Source organism: Carlito syrichta, unplaced genomic scaffold (assembly GCF_000164805.1).
Source record: "Carlito syrichta isolate Samal-C Ts95f unplaced genomic scaffold, Tarsius_syrichta-2.0.1 Scaffold314847, whole genome shotgun sequence".
Taxonomy (NCBI): domain Eukaryota; kingdom Metazoa; phylum Chordata; class Mammalia; order Primates; family Tarsiidae; genus Carlito; species Carlito syrichta.
This window is the reverse complement of record NW_007258943.1, coordinates 36,719-54,697: the sequence shown is the minus strand read 5'-3', so window position 1 is coordinate 54,697 and position 17,979 is coordinate 36,719. Positions and strand designations below refer to the sequence as shown.

Below are 17,979 nucleotides of genomic sequence, written 5' to 3'. Positions count from 1 at the left end.
GGCCACTGCACTCCAGTCTGGGCGACAGAGTGAGACTCCAACTCAAAAAACAAAAAAAAGTGCAGGTTTCTCAGTCCCATCACTGAACTAATAAATCTGCATCTCTGGAACCCTGGTCTGGGAATCTGAATTCGCAAAGCAGTGATTCTTCACTCTTCAAGATTGGAAAATCATTGACTTACAGGTACAAAGTGAGAGAGGAAACCACCAGCTATCAGCAGACAGGTGGGCAGAACCTGGGAGGAGCAGAACTGGAGGGACCATCCATCAGAGATCCAGGAGGACATGGGAAGAGGGTACCAAAGAAGCACTCAGACAGGGATGGAAGTCGAGGCCCCATCTGGACCATTCAGGAGTTTCCATAGCATGCTTGGGTTTGGACATTATGTTAGTCTACTAGGGCTGCTGTAGTGAAGAACCACAGACTAGGGAGTGCTTAAACAACAGAAATTTATTTTCTGTCAGTTCAAGAGACAGGAAGTCCAAGATCAAGGTGTTTACAAAACTGGTTTACTCTGAGGTCTCTCTCCTTGGCTTGTAGGTGTCCATCTTCTCCCTGGGACTTAACATGCTATTCCTTCTCTGTTTTAATTCTTCATTCTTTTGAAGACACCTGCCATATTGGACTAGGGCCCACCCTAGTGACCTCTTTTCACCTTAATTACCCTTTAAAGACCTATCTCCAAATATAGTCACATTCTGAGGCACTGGGGGCTAGGGCTTCAACATATGAATGGAAGGTGGGGGTGGGAGACACAATTCAGCCCATAACAGACATCTCAGACATCTCACCCTCACCCTAATCCTTTCCCTAACCCTAACCTTAACCCTAACCCTAACCTTAACCCTAACAGGAAGCAAGATTTATTGATGGGGATGAAGAGTCAGCAGAGTGAAAGTCTTCATGAGTGCAGGGCCTGCCATTTGTCCAGAGGGCCACGACTGGGGATGTATTTGACCCACAGCCATCTGGGATGAGTCGCTTCTTAGCCACTATGTCTTCAAATTCATTTGCATTCAACTTGGTAAAGCTCCACTTCTTTGAGAAAGGAAGATTGAGAAAGGGAGATTGAGACAGAGGAGCTCTGACACCCACAAGAAAAGATAGTACATAAATATACATAAATAGTGTATTCCACCAAGGGCAAGTGAGAGAACACAGGCCTTAAGCAAGCCTCTGGCAGGAAGGAACAGGACCCTGAAACACCTCCCTCAGGGACTGAATTGACTGTCAGGAAGATGAGTAAAAGGAACAAAAGTTATGACAAAATCTAGAAGTAATATTACAGAAAAAAAGAATTGTATTTATGATGGAAAGAAATAGGTTATTTCATGAAAAATTATATCAAATATTTTGTATTAAGACTCTAGATTGCTTCCAGGTAACTTTCTAGCTAAGTGCCTCCATGTGTTTGAATGAATCCTAGCTTGAAGGCAGGGGAATGGATCAGGTGAACCATGGGCTTCATTAGTCCTCGATTCTATCAATTTCAGATTTCTCCTTGGCCATATAATGTCTTCACATCTCTCAGTCAGAATTCTACTACAGCAACTGGCTTTTATTTTCACTTAGTCTGAAGCAACAGTGAAATATTTGCCACTCCCATGACAGAGACAGTAAAGCTCATATCTACATTGAGTGAAATGATAGAAGAAAAAGGAAATCATTCTTTGGATAGAGACTTGATGGAGATATACCTTGCTGACTTTTAAAGCACACTGTATCCTCTTGTGTTCATGAAATTTAGGTACAATAATGTCTGTGGGTTCCACATTCTTGGACTCAACCGAGGATTGAAAATGTTAAAAAATTTAAAAAAATACAAAAATAACACAGAAGCTCAATACAGTATAACATCATTTACATAGCATTTATATTGTGCTAGGTAATCTAGATATAATTTAGAGCATACAGGAGCATGTGCATCGGCTATGTGCAAATCCTATACCATTTAATGTGAGACTTGAGCATCCATGGATTTTGGGATCTGCGGGGGTCCTAGAACCGATGCCCCAAATAATGAGGGACAATATCTTGGAAGGCAGAGCAAGAAGACGGAAAGAATCTGAGTCTTTGATAACATAGTTGAGTGACTGAATTAAATCCCAAAGCCTGCCTTACCTCTGGACTTTCAGAATCTCTTTACATTTTCTGTTTAAGATGTTCAAAATGAAATAGTCAATGTGGCATTGTTTGTAATAGCAAAATGTGCTGGAAACAATCTAAATGTTCATTCACTCAGAAAATGATTAAAGAAATGATGAGGGCCAGTACATTCTCTTGTTGTTTTGTTCACTTTGAATTGAACTTTTCCTTATTTGCTGCATAGTCTGAACTAATACATGCACCAAGTTGTTATGTGTTTTGTTTTTCTTTTCGTTGTTTGAATCAGGGTCTCACTTGCTCACCCAGACTGGAGTGCAGTGGCACTATCACGGCTCATTGCAGCCTTGACTTCCTGGGCTTGGGCAATCCTCAAGCTTCAGCCTCCCAAGTAGCTGGGACTACAGGTGCACCCCACCAGGCCTAGCTCATTTTTTTTTTTTTTAGAAATGAGGTCTTACTATGTTGTCTAGGCTGGACTCAAACTCCTGGGCTCAAGAAATCCTCCTGCCTTGGCCTCCCAAAGTGCTGGGATTACAGGCATAAGTCACTGTGTCTATCCTGTTACAAATGTTTAACTTTAGGAATGGTGTGTGCGCATGTGTGTGTGTGTGTGTGTGTGTGTGTGTGTGTGTGTATGTGTGTGTGTGTGTGTATGTGTGTGTGTGACCAGAGGGTTGATGGGGCAAAGTTTCACTTTCTACACTTTTGTGCTTCTGTTATTTTTAACGTTTTGCAATGAGCTTATGTTGCTTTCTTTTATGACCAAAAGCTATTTAAAAAAAATAAATGGATAGTCAAATATAGAAACTTTTCACGAAATAGTTTGTGTCAAAGTAGTATTGGAAATATTTTAGTCTACTCTTTTGGGTGTTAGTGAATGGTAGGGGACAAAAGAGGAAACTTTGGGGGTACTGTTTATTGAAGTGGTTCCACGTGTGTTTTCACTTTGTGTAAATTCATTGAGCTGTAACCATAAGATTTGTGCATTCTCCTACATGGGTATTAAACTTCAATAAAATGTTTATATAAAAATATTGTAGGCCTTTGAGAAGGGACTAAAGGGACTGTCGAGTTTAAAATCATATAATCTCAATGGCATCTGCTATTGTACATTCCAGATGGAAGGGGATTTCTGTCCTATTTATTTAAGCCAGAATCTCACTCTGTCATCCAGGCTGGAGTACAGTGGCACACTCACGGCTACAGCAACATCTACCTGCTGGGCTCAGGAGATCGGTGAGTGCCACTATGCCCAGCTAATTTTTAGATTTATTGTAGAGATGAGATCTTGTCAAGTTGCCCAGGCTGGTCTCGAACCCTTGGACTCAGGCAATCCTCTGCCTCCACCTCCCAAAGTGCTGGGATTACAGGCATGAGCCACCGTGCCTGGCTCTGTTATGTTTAAGAGGGTGGTGCAGAGTTGCGTATTTTTCTCTGAAGGTTTACCCATTTCAGCAAAGCTAGAACGTGGCTTTCTCATTGTTTTCCTAATCATGAAGAGGGGAGGGGAGGGTCTAGGAGGAGATGTAATTTCTAGGAACTGCTTCAATGGCTGGCTGTGAGGTCAGTCACAAATGATCTGGTCAGCTCAGTGATCTATGGCTTGGTGGGCGTCGCTAAACATTTACTCATTTGTTCCTTCAACAACTTTTAAAAAATTTTCTGGGCACTTACTCTCTGCCTGCATTGTAGTAAATGTCTGAAACACTAGGATGAATAATCTATGTTCTTGCTTCAAGAAATTTTCCATCAGACCCGAGGAAACTAGTCTGCTAACAAAATTAGAGAAATAAAGTGTTATAAAGTTTGTAACAGAAGTATGCATAGGGTATAAACAGTGAGTGAGAAGCAGAGGGAAAGATCAGATCCCCTTAGTGGTTGGTGTCTCAGGCAAGACTTTGTGAGAATGGAACTTGTGAAAGAGCAGAAGGTACTTGTGTGCCTGCATTTGTCTGGTGTTGAGGAAGAGCTCAGAAGACTCTTCCAGGAAGAGACAGTAGCAAAGGCAAAAGCACAGAGGTATAGTTGAATTATCCAGGGAAGTTTGGGAAACCAAAGAAATTTTGCTCAGTTGGAAATACAGGGACCAGGAGCCTGTGGTGGGACAGAGTTGTACAGAATGAAAAGAGGGCGACAGGACATAGATAATGAGGTCTTTTACTACCCCCCTAAGAAATTTAAGACTGGATGGAATTAGAGTTTACAATCCTGAGCGACCTCTCGCAGAAACAAAGAGCAGAGTATCACATGTTCTCACTCATAAGTGAACCTTGAAAAACTACCGTATTATTGTAGGAAAGGGATTGAAAGTAGCGGGAAACTGCAGGGAAGGGTTGGGGGTGGGTAGCTGGGATTGACTCGGTGTGTCCCCCTGGGGGGGACACACCTCATCAGTAAGGGTACCTGCACAATGAACATTTGTATACCTCACCCTGAATTGTACCCCACAATTTCAAAATAAAAATTAAAAGAGGGAAAAAAAATTAAAAGAGGAAAAAGAAAAAAAAGAAAGTTAAGACTTTATTCCAGAAACAAGGATGAGCAGAGGAGCAACATGGTTAGAGTGATTTCCTGGAAAGAGCTCTGTCACAGGATTATGCAGAATGCTGGGGAGAGCTAGACTACAGGAGGACAGACAGGCCAGGAAACCACTGCAATGAAATAGGCAAGAGATGGTGTGGAGATCTGCAGTTCACCAATAGGAGCACAGTTCTAAAGGTGAGAATGATCTAAAGGGTGCTAAGAAAGTGGAGTCAACCTTGGTTACCTACTGCTTGTAAGGGCAAGGCAGAGTGAAATCAAGAAGAGGTATTTCTGGGATTCTGGCTTGACATGGCAGGGTAGATGGGCCCGCAAGTCACACATAAAGGGAGGTTGAAGATGCATAGATTTGGGGGTTCTGCTGTTGAATTGAGGGAGCATGCTTACTCAGCAGGAGATGTTCAAGGACAGTTGGATTTGTGAGTCTGGGGCTTTGGGGAGAGTCCAAAGGGTAGAAAGAGAATCAGGGAGAGTAGATGCCATAATTTTTTTTTACATGAGCCAAAGAGATTGAAACAATTTTTTGGCGCTTATATAACTCTCTTTTCTCATATTAGATTCAGCTAACTTTGCACCATTCTTTTTAATCCCCTACTCCTCCGTATCTTTGACATTTTCCACTGAGCTGAGTGAGATGCCTCATTAGTCCTGCACTGGCAGTAGCCCTTAGCAACCTCTGACTGGGTTCAGTACAAACTGCTTTAGCCAAGCAAGATCCACCCCTCCCAACATATCTGGCCGTTCTGGGTAACATTTTTAATAAATGTTTTATTGTAAAATAATGAACAGATACTAAAAGTCACTTAAATCAAGTGCATGGCTTAATAAATCATTATAAAACAAGAGCCACCCAAGTCACAAATACAATTTCCCAGCCACACCAGAAGATTCTTCAACTTGTCCCATCTGAATCCCTTTCTTTCTCCCAAAGGAACCATTATTTGGAGAGAACTGTGGATTTGTACAGTTAAACAAAGTTTGAGCTAAGTTGATCGCAGACTCCTTCATGCCCACCATTACCCTTTCCTGGGATGCTCCCCCATCCTTGCAAGTCACTGAACTCACCCCACAAAGCATTTCTAGATTAACCATATCTATGTGTCGAATGCCCACCATGTGTGGTCAGTGTGCTAAGCACTGAGGCATCCAAGAGAGTGATGTGGCCTAGAACCTACTCCATCTCTGTACAGCATCCCCAGCTACTTATATTTTATTTGATTTTTCCCTTTTGTTAATTTTGTCCCCATATCCTTCCTTCCCCTCCTGACTCTATTATAGATTCTTTCAAAGTTGAAACATAATCTACTGCTCATGTACTCCAGATCCTTGCCTCTCAGAGGATGTTAGCCCATCAGCAACACTCAGCACCAGGGTGCTTGTAAGAACTGCAGAAAATTGGGCCCCACTCCAGACCTACTAAATTAAAATCTGCGTTTTACCAAGATTGCTAGGTGATTCGTGTGTACTTTTTTTTTTGAGTCATAGTCTCACTCTGTCACCCAGGCTGGAGTACAGTGGCACGATCAGGGCTCACCACAGCCTCAACCTGCTGGGCTCAGGTGATCCTTCTGCCTCAGCCTTCCAAGTATCTGGAACCACAGGTGTGCACCACCATGCCTTGGCTAATTTTTTGACTTATTGTAGCACCGAGCTCTTGGCCAAGTTGTCCAGGCTGGTCTTGAAGCCCTGGATTCTGCCAATCTTCTCACCTTGGCCTCCCAAAGTGTTGGAATTACAGGCGTGAGCCACCACGCTGGCCTCAAGTGTACTTTCAAGCTAAGAAGGCCTCTCTTCTTGCAGTGCTTTCTTGTGCTTGACTGTACATTAGAATAACTTGAAGATCTTTCAAAAACATTTATGCTTGAGTCCCACCCCCAGAGATCCTGATGCCACTAGTCAGGAGTAAGGAGGTTGGTTTGGGCATCAAGAGTTTTAAAAGTATCTTGGTTGGGCTCGGTGGTTCAGCCTGTAATCCCAGCACTTTGGGAGGCTGAGGTGAGTGGATTGCCTGAGCCCGCGGGTTCGAGACCCACCCGGGTGACTTGGTGAGACCTCATCTCTACAATAAATCAAAAATTAGCCAGATGTGGTAGCTTGCGCCTGTAGTTCTGGCTACCTGGATGGCTGAGGCGGAAGGATCACTGGAGCCCAGCAGGTGGAGGCTGCGGTGGCTGGGAGCGGCCACTGCACTCCAGTCTGGGAGACAGAGTAAGACTCCAACTCAAAAAAAAAATTCTTTTTGTAAGTATCGTTTACATATGAAACAACTTCTTCCTCCTCCTCCTCCTCCTTCTTTTTTTCTTTGAGTCAGAGTCTCTGTTGTTCAGGCTGGAGTGCAGGGGCCTGCCCATGGCCATGGCAGTCTCCAACTGCTAGGCTGAGGCGATCCTTCCACCTCAGCCCTCCAAGTAGCTGGGATACAGGGTCCCGCCAACACACCTGGCTAGTATTTTGACTTATTGTAGAGACAGGTCTCCCCAAGTTTTGTCCATTCTGGTCTTGAGCCCCTGGGCTTAGGAAATCCTCTTGCTTCCGCCTTCCAAAATGCTCTTATATATAAGTGAGAATATACAATGTTTGTAATGCATGAACCACCCACCACGACTCGCCAAAATTTCTTAAAAATGCTATCCCCCAGCCGGGCTCAGTGGCTCAGCCTGTAATCCCAGTGCTTTAGGAGGCTGAGGTGAGTGAATTGCCTGAGCCTGCGGGTTCGAGACCTGCCTGGGCGACTTGGCGAGACCTCATCTCTACAATAAATAAAAAATTAGCTGGGCGTGGTAGCGCGCGCCTGTAGTTCCAGCTACTTGGAAGGCTGAGGCGGAAGGATTGCCGGAGCCCAGCAGGTTGAGGCTGCATTGGCCGGGAGTGGCCACTGCACTCCAGTCTGGGTGACAGAGTGAGACTCCAACTCAAAATAAAAATAAAAAAATTTTAAAAATGCTATCCCCAATGCTATATGGTGTTTTTCCAAATGTTCTGTAGCCATGCCCTAGTTTATACTCTTCTTATGGGAAAAGGAATTTATAAATTTAACATTCACATCGTCATGCATGTTTTCGTACACACACTTCACATTCTCCAAGTGAAGATCTTAGTACCCTTCCTATAAATGCCATTGAGGTTGACCTTAAATAACTGCCAGCTTAGACACTCTAGTACTGGAAAGCTCCTTACCCAGCTCCAGTCCCGAGTTTCATTCCTGTAAGGGCACATCTTAGCTCTCAAGCATTATATATATCCTTTCAAGACTTTCAAAAGATGAATAATATATTTATATTTGATTTCCCAAAGTCCACACATGTAATACAGTAAAATAAGTTCACCTTAATCTGAACTCTGATGTATCAGGTGTAGAATCCATGCTCTTGGTCATCTGTAGAGTCTTCCATAGAGGCTGTGCAGTGTGGTGTTTAAAAGCAAACCTCAGCCTGAGCCCGTGGGTTTGAGACCCACTTGGGCAGGTGAGACCTCATCTCTACAATAAAATAAAAAAATCAGCTGGGCGTGGTAGTGCGTGCCTGTAATTCTGGCTACTTGGAAGGCTGAGGCAGAAGGATCGCCAGAGCCCAGCAGGTCGAGGCTGCGGTGGCCGGGAGCGGCCACTGCACTCCAGTCTGGGCGACAGAGTGAGACTCCAACTCAAAAAAAAAAAAAAAAAAGAAAGAAGCAAACCTCAGGAGCTTGACGCAGTTTCCTTATCTTTAAAATGGAGATACTGATAATACTATACCAGCTTTATAGGGTTATGAGGACCCAGTGGATTCTCACATGCGGTGTTCTAGAACACATATGACCCTTAGCAGGTAGCTCCATCAGAGGTAACTCTTTTATTCCCTGCTGAGGCTTTTTGACTTCTTGATCTTTCTTCCCTTTCCTGTGTATATTCCTGAAATTAGGGCTTTGGCGACATTTACTGAAAATGTTAAAGAAAAAAAAAGATAATGAAAAATATGCTACTCAATTTCTTACCATTGTTGAAGAGTCAAGTTTTATGCTCATGTGTTCTCGTCCATGTGTGACTTTCTAAAATGTCCTGATGGAAGCCCACCGATTTAATAATTTGAGATTTCACAAACTTAACAAAACTCATTAAATCCATACATGTATTGAGAATAAAAGCCAGTAGAATAGGTTTGAAATCATGAATATTTAGTTCTTGTCATAATGCTTTTTTCTCCCCAGTGCTGATGAATGTTTTACTTTTCACAACTACATTAAAGTTTGTAAGTACCTTGTCTTTCTACTATCTCTCTTCTGCAGTGGACAAAGTTCAAAATTAGGATGTCTATCTCTCAGACTCAAGCCTCCCTACCTCCTCACTCCCCTTATAAAACTTTTTTTAGTAGAGGTTTTTTTTTTAGTTTGTACAAATTTATGGGGTACATGGGAAATGTCGTCATATATAATGCGTAGTGATCAAATCAGAGTATTTACGGTGTTCATCACATGAGTACAATGCTTTTTTTTTTTTTTTTTTAAAGAGACAGGGTCTCCTTATGTTGCCCAGGCTGTTTTTGATCTCCTGGGCTCAAGCAATCCTCCCACCTCCACCTCCTGATTAGCTGGGACTACTGGTGCACGCCACCATACCCCAAGTAAAATACATTTTTGTTAAGCATAGTCACTCTTCTCCTATCTTATTGTATGTTTGTGCCCTTTCCCCCAGTTGTCTTCATCCTCCCACCCTCCTGCACTCATACTTTCCCAGTCCCTGTTCCATTCTCTACCTCCAGGTGATCCCATTTTTTAGCTTTCACATATAAGTGAGAAGATGCAATTTTTGTCTTTTTGTATCTGGCTGATTTCGGTTATCAGTACTGAAATCAATGCCTCTAGCTCCAGCCATGCTGCTGGAAATTATATGATTTTATTCTTTTGCAATGGCTGCATAGTATTCATTGTGCATATGTACATTTTCCTTATCCATTCATCCATTGATGAACATGTGTTTCCATATCTCTGCTATAGTGAGTAATGCTGCAGTAAACATGCAAGTGCTTGTAACCGCTTAATACATCACTTTCTTTTCCTTTTGGTAGATGATACCCATTAATGAGATTGCTAGATAAACTGGTAATTCTATTTTTAATTAGTTTTTTTTTTTTTACATAGAAATCACCATACTATTTTCCATAAAGGTTGCGCTAGTTTACATTTCTCACCAATAATGTATAAAAGTTCCTTTTTCTCTGCATCCTTACCAGCATCTGTTATTTTTTTGGTTTTTAATAATAGCCATTCTAACTGGGGTAAGATAATATCTGTGTGTGTGTGTGTGTGTGTGTGTGTGTGTGAGAGAGAGAGAGAGAGAGAGAGAGAGAGAGAGAGATGGGATCTCACTCTGTTGCCCGGGTTGGAGTGTAGTGGCATGATCAAGGCTCACCACAGTGTCTCTCTCCTGGGTCCAGGTGATCCTTCCACCTTAGCCTCCCAAGTAACTGGGACTACAGCATGTGCCACCACACCTGGCTAATTTTTTAAATTTTTTGTAGAAACGAGGTCTCGCTATGTTGACCAGGCTGATCTCGAACTCCTGGGCTCAAGGCATCCTCCTGCTTCAGCTTCCCAAAGTGCTAGGGTTGTAGGCATGAGTCACTATGCCTAGCCTCATTTTGGTTTTGATTTGCATTTCCTTGATGATTAGTGATGATGAGCAAATTTTCATATACTTGTTGGCTATTTATATGTCTCCTTTTGAGAAATGTCTATTCATGACCTTTGCCCATTTTTTAGTGGAATTTTTTTTTCCTGTTGAGTTGCTTGAGTTCCTTGTATATTCTGGATATTAGTTTTGTGTTTGATAAATAATTTGCATTTATTTTCTCCCATTCAACAGATTGTCTTTTCACTCTGTAGATTGTTTCCCTTACTGTGCAGAAGCTTTTTAGTTTAATATAGTTCCAATTCTCAATTTTTGTTTTTGTTGTCCGTGCTTTTGAGGTCTTAGTCATAAATTCTTTGCGCAGACCAATGTCCAGGAGAATTTTCCTTAGGTTATCTTCTACTATTTTTATATTTTTGGGCCTTATGTTTAAGTCTTTAATTCATTTGGAGTTGATTTTTGTGTATGGTGAAAGACAGGTATCCCTTTTCATTTTTCTGCATGATATGTGACTTTTCTAATTGGGATGATTTTGATTTCTTTCTCCTGCCTGATTGCTCTGTCTGGGACTTCCAGTATTATGTTGAATAGGAGTAGTGAGAGTGGGCATCCTTGTCATGTTCCAGTTCTCAGGGGAAAGTCTTCTTCTAACTTTTGTCCATTCAGTATGTTAGTTGTGGGTTCGTTGTATGTCATCTTTATTATTTTTGAGGTATGTTCCTTCTATGTCTAGGTTGTTGAGAGGTTTCTTTCATCATAATGAGATGTTGAATTTTATCAAATGCCTTTTCTGTGTCTATTGAGAGAATCTTATGGTTTTTGGTCCTTCATTTTGTTGATTGATGAATCATGTTAATCGATTTGCATATGTTAGATCACCCTAGCATCCCCAGTATGAATCCTGTTTGATCATGATGTATTATCATTTTGATGTGCTATTAGATTTAGTTTGCTAGTATTTTATTAAAGATTTTTGCATATAGCCATATCAGGGATATTGGGGTGTGTGTGTGTGTGTGTGTGTGTTCTTTTTTTTTTTTTTTTGAGTTGGAGTCTCACTCTGTCGCCCAGACTGGAGTGCAGTGGCCGCTCCCGGCCATCGCAGCCTCAACCTGCTGGGCTCTGGCGATCCTTCCGCCTCAGCCTTCCAAGTACCTGGAATTACAGGCATGTGCTACCACGCCCGACTGACTTTTTGATTTATTGTAGAGATGAGGTCTCGCTGCCCAGGCGGGTCTCGAACCCGCGGGTTTGGGCAATCCACTCACCTCAGCCTCCCAAAGGCATGGGATTACAGGCTGAGCCACTGAACCCAACTAGTGTGTGTGTTCTTGCCTGGTTTTAGTGTCAGGATGACGCTGGTCTCATAGAATGAGTTAGGGAGAATTCCCCTTTTCTTGATTTTTTTGGAGTTATTTTAGGAGGATTGATATTTTAGTTCTTCTTTTTATGTTTGGTTGAATTTGGCTGTGACTATATCTGGCCCTGACCTTTTTTTTGGGGGGGAAACTTTTTATTATTGATTCAATCTCACTACTCATTATTGGTCTGTTCAGGTTTTCTATTTCTTCCTAATTCAATCTAGGTAGGTTGTATGTTTCTAGGAATGTATCCATTTTCTTTAGGTTTTTCAGTTTGTCAGTGGATAGTTATTCATAATGGTCTCTGGTGATCTTTTATATTTCTATGGTATCAGTTAGAATGTCTCTTTTTACATTTCTGATTTTATTTATTTGGGCCTTCTCTCTTCCTGTCTTCTTTTTGGTTAGTCAACCAACTTTGCATTTCATTGATTCTTTTTCTTGGTTAGTTTTGATTTCATTCAGTTCTGCTCTGATCTTTACTATTTATTTATTTTTTCTCCTAACTTTGGGTTTGGTTTTTCTTTCTTTACTAGTTCCTTGAGGTGTATTGCTAGATTATTAATTTGTAAAGTTTTCTGCTCTTTTGATATACTCATTTTGCTATAAACTTCCCTCTTAGCACTGATTTTGCTGTATACCACAGGTTTTGGTATGTTGTGCTTCCATTTTCATTAGTTTCAAGATATTCTTACAATTTCTATTTTAATTTCTTTGTTGACATAATGGTCAATCAGGAGCATGTTGTTTAATTTCCATGTGTTTGTATACTTTCCAAAGTTCCTCTTGGTATTTATTTCCAGTTTTATTCCATTGTGGTCTGTAAAGACACTTTATGTGACATTGATTTTTTTTAAAAAATTGAGACTTTGTGGCCAAACATATCGTTTATCCTTGAGAATGTTCCAGACACTGACCAAAAAAAATGGATATCCTATAGTTGTTGAGCAGAATGGTCTATAAATGTCTATTATTCCATTTGGTCCAAAGTTCAGTTTAAATCCAATGTTTATTTGCTGATTTTTGCCTGAATTATCTAGGTTTTTTGTCTAATGCTGAGAGTGGGTGTTAAGTCTCCATTATTATTGTTTTACAATCTTTCTTTCTCTTTAGATTTCAACATATTTGCTTCATGAATCTGGGTGCTTCACTGGGGTTGCATACATTTAAAATGGCTTTATCCAGCCAGGCTCGGTGGCTCAGTCTGTCATCCCGCGCCTTGGGAGGCTGAAGTGAATGGATTGCCTGAGCCCGTGGGTTCGAGACCCGCCTGGGCAAGTTGGTGAGACCTCATCTCTACAATAAATAAAAAAAAGTTGGCCGGGTGTGGTAGTAAACGCCTGTGGTTCCAGCTACTTGGAAGCCTGAGGCGGAAGGATCTCTGGAGCCCAGCAGGTTGAGGCTGTGGTGGCCGGGAGCAGCCACTGCACTCCACTCTGGGCAACAGAGTAAGACTCCAACTCAAAAATAAATAAATAAATAAATAAAAAATAAAATAAAATGGCTTTATCCTCTTGCTGGATCGATCCCTTTATCATTATTTAATGTCCTTCTTTGTCTTCTTTTTTTACTGTTCTACACTTAAAGTCTGTTTATTTGATATAAGTATAGCTATTCCTGCTTGCTTTGGTTTCTGAAATGTCTTTTTCCATCCTTTTACTTTCAGTCTATATGTATCTTTACTGGTAAGGCGAGTCTCTTGTTAGCAGCATATAAGTGGGTCATATTTTTTTTTAATCTATTTAGCCATTCCATATTTTTTACGTGGAGAATTTAATCCATTTATGCTCACAGTTATTATTTATAAGTGAGGCTTTGCTCCTGTCATATTGTTAATTTTTTTCTGGTTGTTTTATATATATATTCTTTTTCTCTGGTTGTCATTGTGATTTGGTGGATTTTTGTAGTGGTCTCATTAGAGTCCCTTTCTTTTCCTCCTTGGTGTGATTGCTTTACCTGTGAGTTTTATACTTTTCCGTGTTTTCATAATGGTAAATGTTGTCCTTTCATTTCCAGGCTTAGGACTCCTTTGAGCATTTCTTATAGAGCTGGTCTAGTGGTAACAAATTCCCTTAGCATTTCCCGAGAAAGATTATTTCTCTTTCATTTATAAAGGATAATTTTACTGGGTATAGTATTCTTGGCCGACAGTTTTTTATTTTCCTTTCAGCACTTTGACTATATTATCCCATTATCTTCTGGTGTGTAAGGTTTCTGCTGAGAAATCTGCTGTTTGTCTAATGGGTTTTTCTTTATAGGTCACTAGAGTCTTTTCTCTTGCGGTTTTTAGGATTTGTTCTTTATCTTTAACTTTAGACAATCTGATCATAATGTGGTATAGAGAAGACCTTTTTGTACTGTATCTTCCTTGGGATCACTGAACGTCCTGTTTCTGAATGTCTAAATCTTTTGCTAAGCTTTTAAAATAGATTTTCTAATCCTTTTTTGGTCTCCTCTCTTTTGGACATACTGATACTTTGAGTATTTGATTGCTTTTTCTTTTCCCAAATGTCATGAAGGCTTTGCTCATTTTTTTTTCTTTATTTTTGTCTGACTGGAGTATTTCAAAAGACTTATCGTCAGGCTCTGAGATTTTTTTCTTCTTCTGTCAAATATAGTCTACTCTCGAAGGTTTCAATTGTATTTTCTTCAATGAATCCTTCGGTTCCAGAATTTTTATTTGATTATTTTATTTATTTATTTATTTTTGAGTTGGAGTCTCACTCCTTTGCCCAGGCCAAAGTGCAGTGGCACGCATGCTCATGGCCATCCCAGCATCGACCTTCTGGGCTCCAGCGACCCTTCTGCCTCAGCCTTCTGAATAGCATGGAACTACAGATGCGTGCTACCATGCCCTACTCTTTTTTATTTTATTGTAGAGACAAGGTCTCACCAAGTTGCCTGGGCTGGTCTTGAACCGGTGGACTCAGCCAATTGACTCGCCTCGGCCTCCCAAAGTGTTAGGATTACAGGCTGAGCCAGTGAGCCTGGCCTATTTGATTATTTTTAAAAAGTTCTATCTCGCCTGGCTCGGTGACTCAGCCTGTAATCCTGCGCTTTGGGAGGCTGAGGTGAGTGGATTGCCTGAGCCCGCGGGTTCGAGACCCGCCTGGGCAACTTGGCGAGACCTCATCTCTACAATAAATCAAAAATTAGCCGGGCGTGGTAGCGCGCTTGTAGTTCCAGCTACTTGGAAGGCTGAGGCGGAAGGATCGCCGGAGCCCAGCAGGTTGAGGCTGCAGTTGCCAGGAGTGGCCACTGCACTCAAGTCTGGGCGACAGAGTGAGACTCCAACTCAAAAAAAAAAAAGTTCTATCTCTTTGGTGAATTTCTCATTTATATCCTGCATTATTTTACTGACTTCTTTGTATTGTTTTTCAGAATTCTCTGGTATCTCAGTGCGCTTCTTTAAAACCAATATTTTGAATTAGTTAACTGGGATTTCAAAAATTGCTTTTGATTAAGATTTACTGCTGGAGAATTATTGTGTTCCTTTGAAGGTGTAATATTTTCTTTTTCCTGTTTTCTGTCTCCTTATTAATATCTGTGTATCTGGTGTAGCAGTCATTTCTTCCTATTTTTGAATTTATTTTCATAGGGGAGGACTTTAGTAGGGTAGGGTACTTTGCCTTTGATGCTGGTTGCATGCAGTAATGTAGTCTCTGCATAATTTCTTGGCTATAACAGCATTCGTGGTGTCTGTGATTTCTCCATGGATTAGGGTGTTGGTTAGATGTGCAGGCTGTGGTGAGGTTGTGCTGGGGCCTGGGATGCCAGATGGTCCCGTCTTCCGGCCCTAGTGATGGTAGAGGTGAGCTGAGTGTGACTATCTTTGTGCCCCAGGGTGGTGTGTACTGGCAACTGGCACCTGTGTTGATTACTATTGGGCTGATTCTTGGGCCTCCACAAGGCTTGCTCAAATACTGGTAATGGAACCAAAGAACTGGGTGGGTTCTCAGGCCCCTGGGCAGCAGGTGTAGTATGGGCCATGGCATTAGCGTGGGATGATTTTCTGGGTCCCAAGCAGTGTGCATTGATGATGCCAGGGGCTGTGATGGGCGAGGTGGGGCAGGCCCCTGGCCTGTAGGTGGCATCTGTAGGTAGGTGTCAGCTGAGCTAGTAGTAGTTGGGAGTTTAGGCTCAAACTCAGGCCCCCAAGAGGAGTACTCAGATGCCCAAAAAGGTGAATTGGTTTAGGTAATCCCCAGGATTCTTGGCTATTGGGTTATGTACTGTCTTGGGGGAATTGGGGAGCAGAGGTGAGTTGGGCAGGCTTATGCTCAGGTCCCCTAATGTTGATAGTAGACACCAGATGTGGAGGGTGGGAGTAAGGTGATCCTCATGCCCCACAGGGAGTGCTCAGGTGAGGGGTAACTGCAACTGCACTGAGGCTCTGCCACTGGAGGGACTACTCTCAGTGGTCACAGCCTGGGCTGGCAGGTGAGAAGCATGTGCTCCTCTCCTGCCACAGTCTTTGCGCAGCTCACCCTCTAGCCCTGGCAGCTGTAGCTTACACTTAGCTTGTACCTTCCCCTGGCTTCAGGGGCCCCCATGCAGCTGGAGACCAACACTCAGTGGCAACTCGCACCCCACTCACGTCCTAGTCTCCATCCCAGTGGTGTTTACTTCCTGACACAGGCAGCCGTCGTCCATGTCTCACTCACTATCTTCACTGTGGGAGCACTCCAAGCTCACACCCTGCTCCTGGTAGCTATAGTTCATGTTTCTGTAATGCCTCTGTCCTGATGCTGCTGGGCCCCAGAAAAGTGTCCAGTCTGCCAAAGGCCAGGCTTGAAAATGATACCTTGCTATAGCTGCTTAGGTCTGAAAGAGGGTGTGGTACTTAGTGTGAGCTTCCCCTCTGGACACTTTTGTCCTACAGTCTCCTAGCAGCTCCTTATGTTAGTTTCAGGGATTGGGAGGGTTCTCCCAGGGGTTCTCCCGTGGCCAGGATTGCAGTCTCCCACAGTGGGAATGTGGATAGCTGGAAGTCTCTCACTCTCCCTTTCCCCCTGCTGGGAAGTCACTCCTGGCTTCCAGCTGGTCTCACTCAGGCAGGCTGCTTTCTCCCTTTTCCTTATTTGCTTTTGATGTCTCCTGTCACTTCTTTGTTGAATTCCAGCCTTCTTTCTTGGAACATGTATTCAAAGTGAGACTGCCTATACCTTATTTTTGTTATTCTGAGTGGAGGAGGTGGGCACAAAAGTGCTTCTAGTCAGCTATCTTGAAGCCCCTGCTTGATTTTATCTTTTAGCACAGTTTAGATTTATATAAAATTAAGAATATAGTTTCACATACCACGCACCCAGTGTCCCTTATTACTAACATCATACCCTAGTGTATATTTGTTACAACCATTAAGAGATAATCGATATATGATTGACTAAAGTCTATACTTCATTTAGATTTTTAAATTTTTAACCTAATGTCCTTTTTATGTTCTAGAATTTCATCTGGAGTGCCACATTACATTTAGTGGTCATGTCTCCTTGGGATCTTTTTTGGCTGTAATGGTTGTCCCCCTTTTTATAACAATTATTTTAGATAATTCACTATTGTGATTATGATATGAATTCATGGCTAATATATACATGCATAGCTTAAAAATCACTATACTGGCCTAGAAGTATTTGCTTTTATAAACGTTCATTTAGAACTATGCACGAAGTCATAAAGAAGTAGTCAGATATTTGGACCGACTTATAATTTAAGAGCAGAAAGACAAGAACTCTGGGCTATTATCGCCACATTTTCCTCTATTTTTTGTCATTTTGAAACAAGAGCTAAATCAATATACACATATGGAATTACTGTGGCAGTTGTATGTATTAATCGCCGACTCAGATGCCATGTGTGGAACTGGCTTCAGTGTCCTGATTTTCCAAAGTGGTCAACAGAGAACCATACTTCCTAGACTTATACAGTAGTTGCGTTTCCAGAAAATTCTGTGTGTCTTCAAAAGGAACAAAACCAGTTTGTGCTTGTATGTAAAACAGAGTTAAAGTCCTAATGTAATTAGAAACACATTTTAACTGAAGCAAAGGTCAGGTCTGACATATGAAAGCCGCGTGGGACACAGATAACCTCCTGCATCCAGGGTCACCCCATCCCAAATGTCCGCCGGCCCCCTCCTCCCATCGCTGTGAAAACCAATGAAAGCACCTGCAATTTCCCAAAATGTCCCCTAGGGGGCAGTACCGCTGTAGATTGTGGTGCTAGAGCTTGACAGGAGACTTGCCTTGGTTTCTTCATTTGTGAAACGAGGACAGTGGTAGCTGAAGGAGGGAGACAAAGCATGCAAAACACCTAGTCAGGTGCCTGGCTCGTGGCGTGTCCTCCAAGAATGTAAGCTAATATTATCTTCC

The 17,979-nt window shown here is 42.0% G+C and overlaps 1 pseudogene; it reads right to left on the bottom strand.

Annotated features, from left to right (window-relative positions):
- LOC103274660 overlaps nucleotides 1–349 on the bottom strand; it is a 5,274-nt pseudogene extending 4,925 nt beyond the window's left edge.
- Nucleotides 350–17,979: the final 17,630 nt, after the last annotated feature.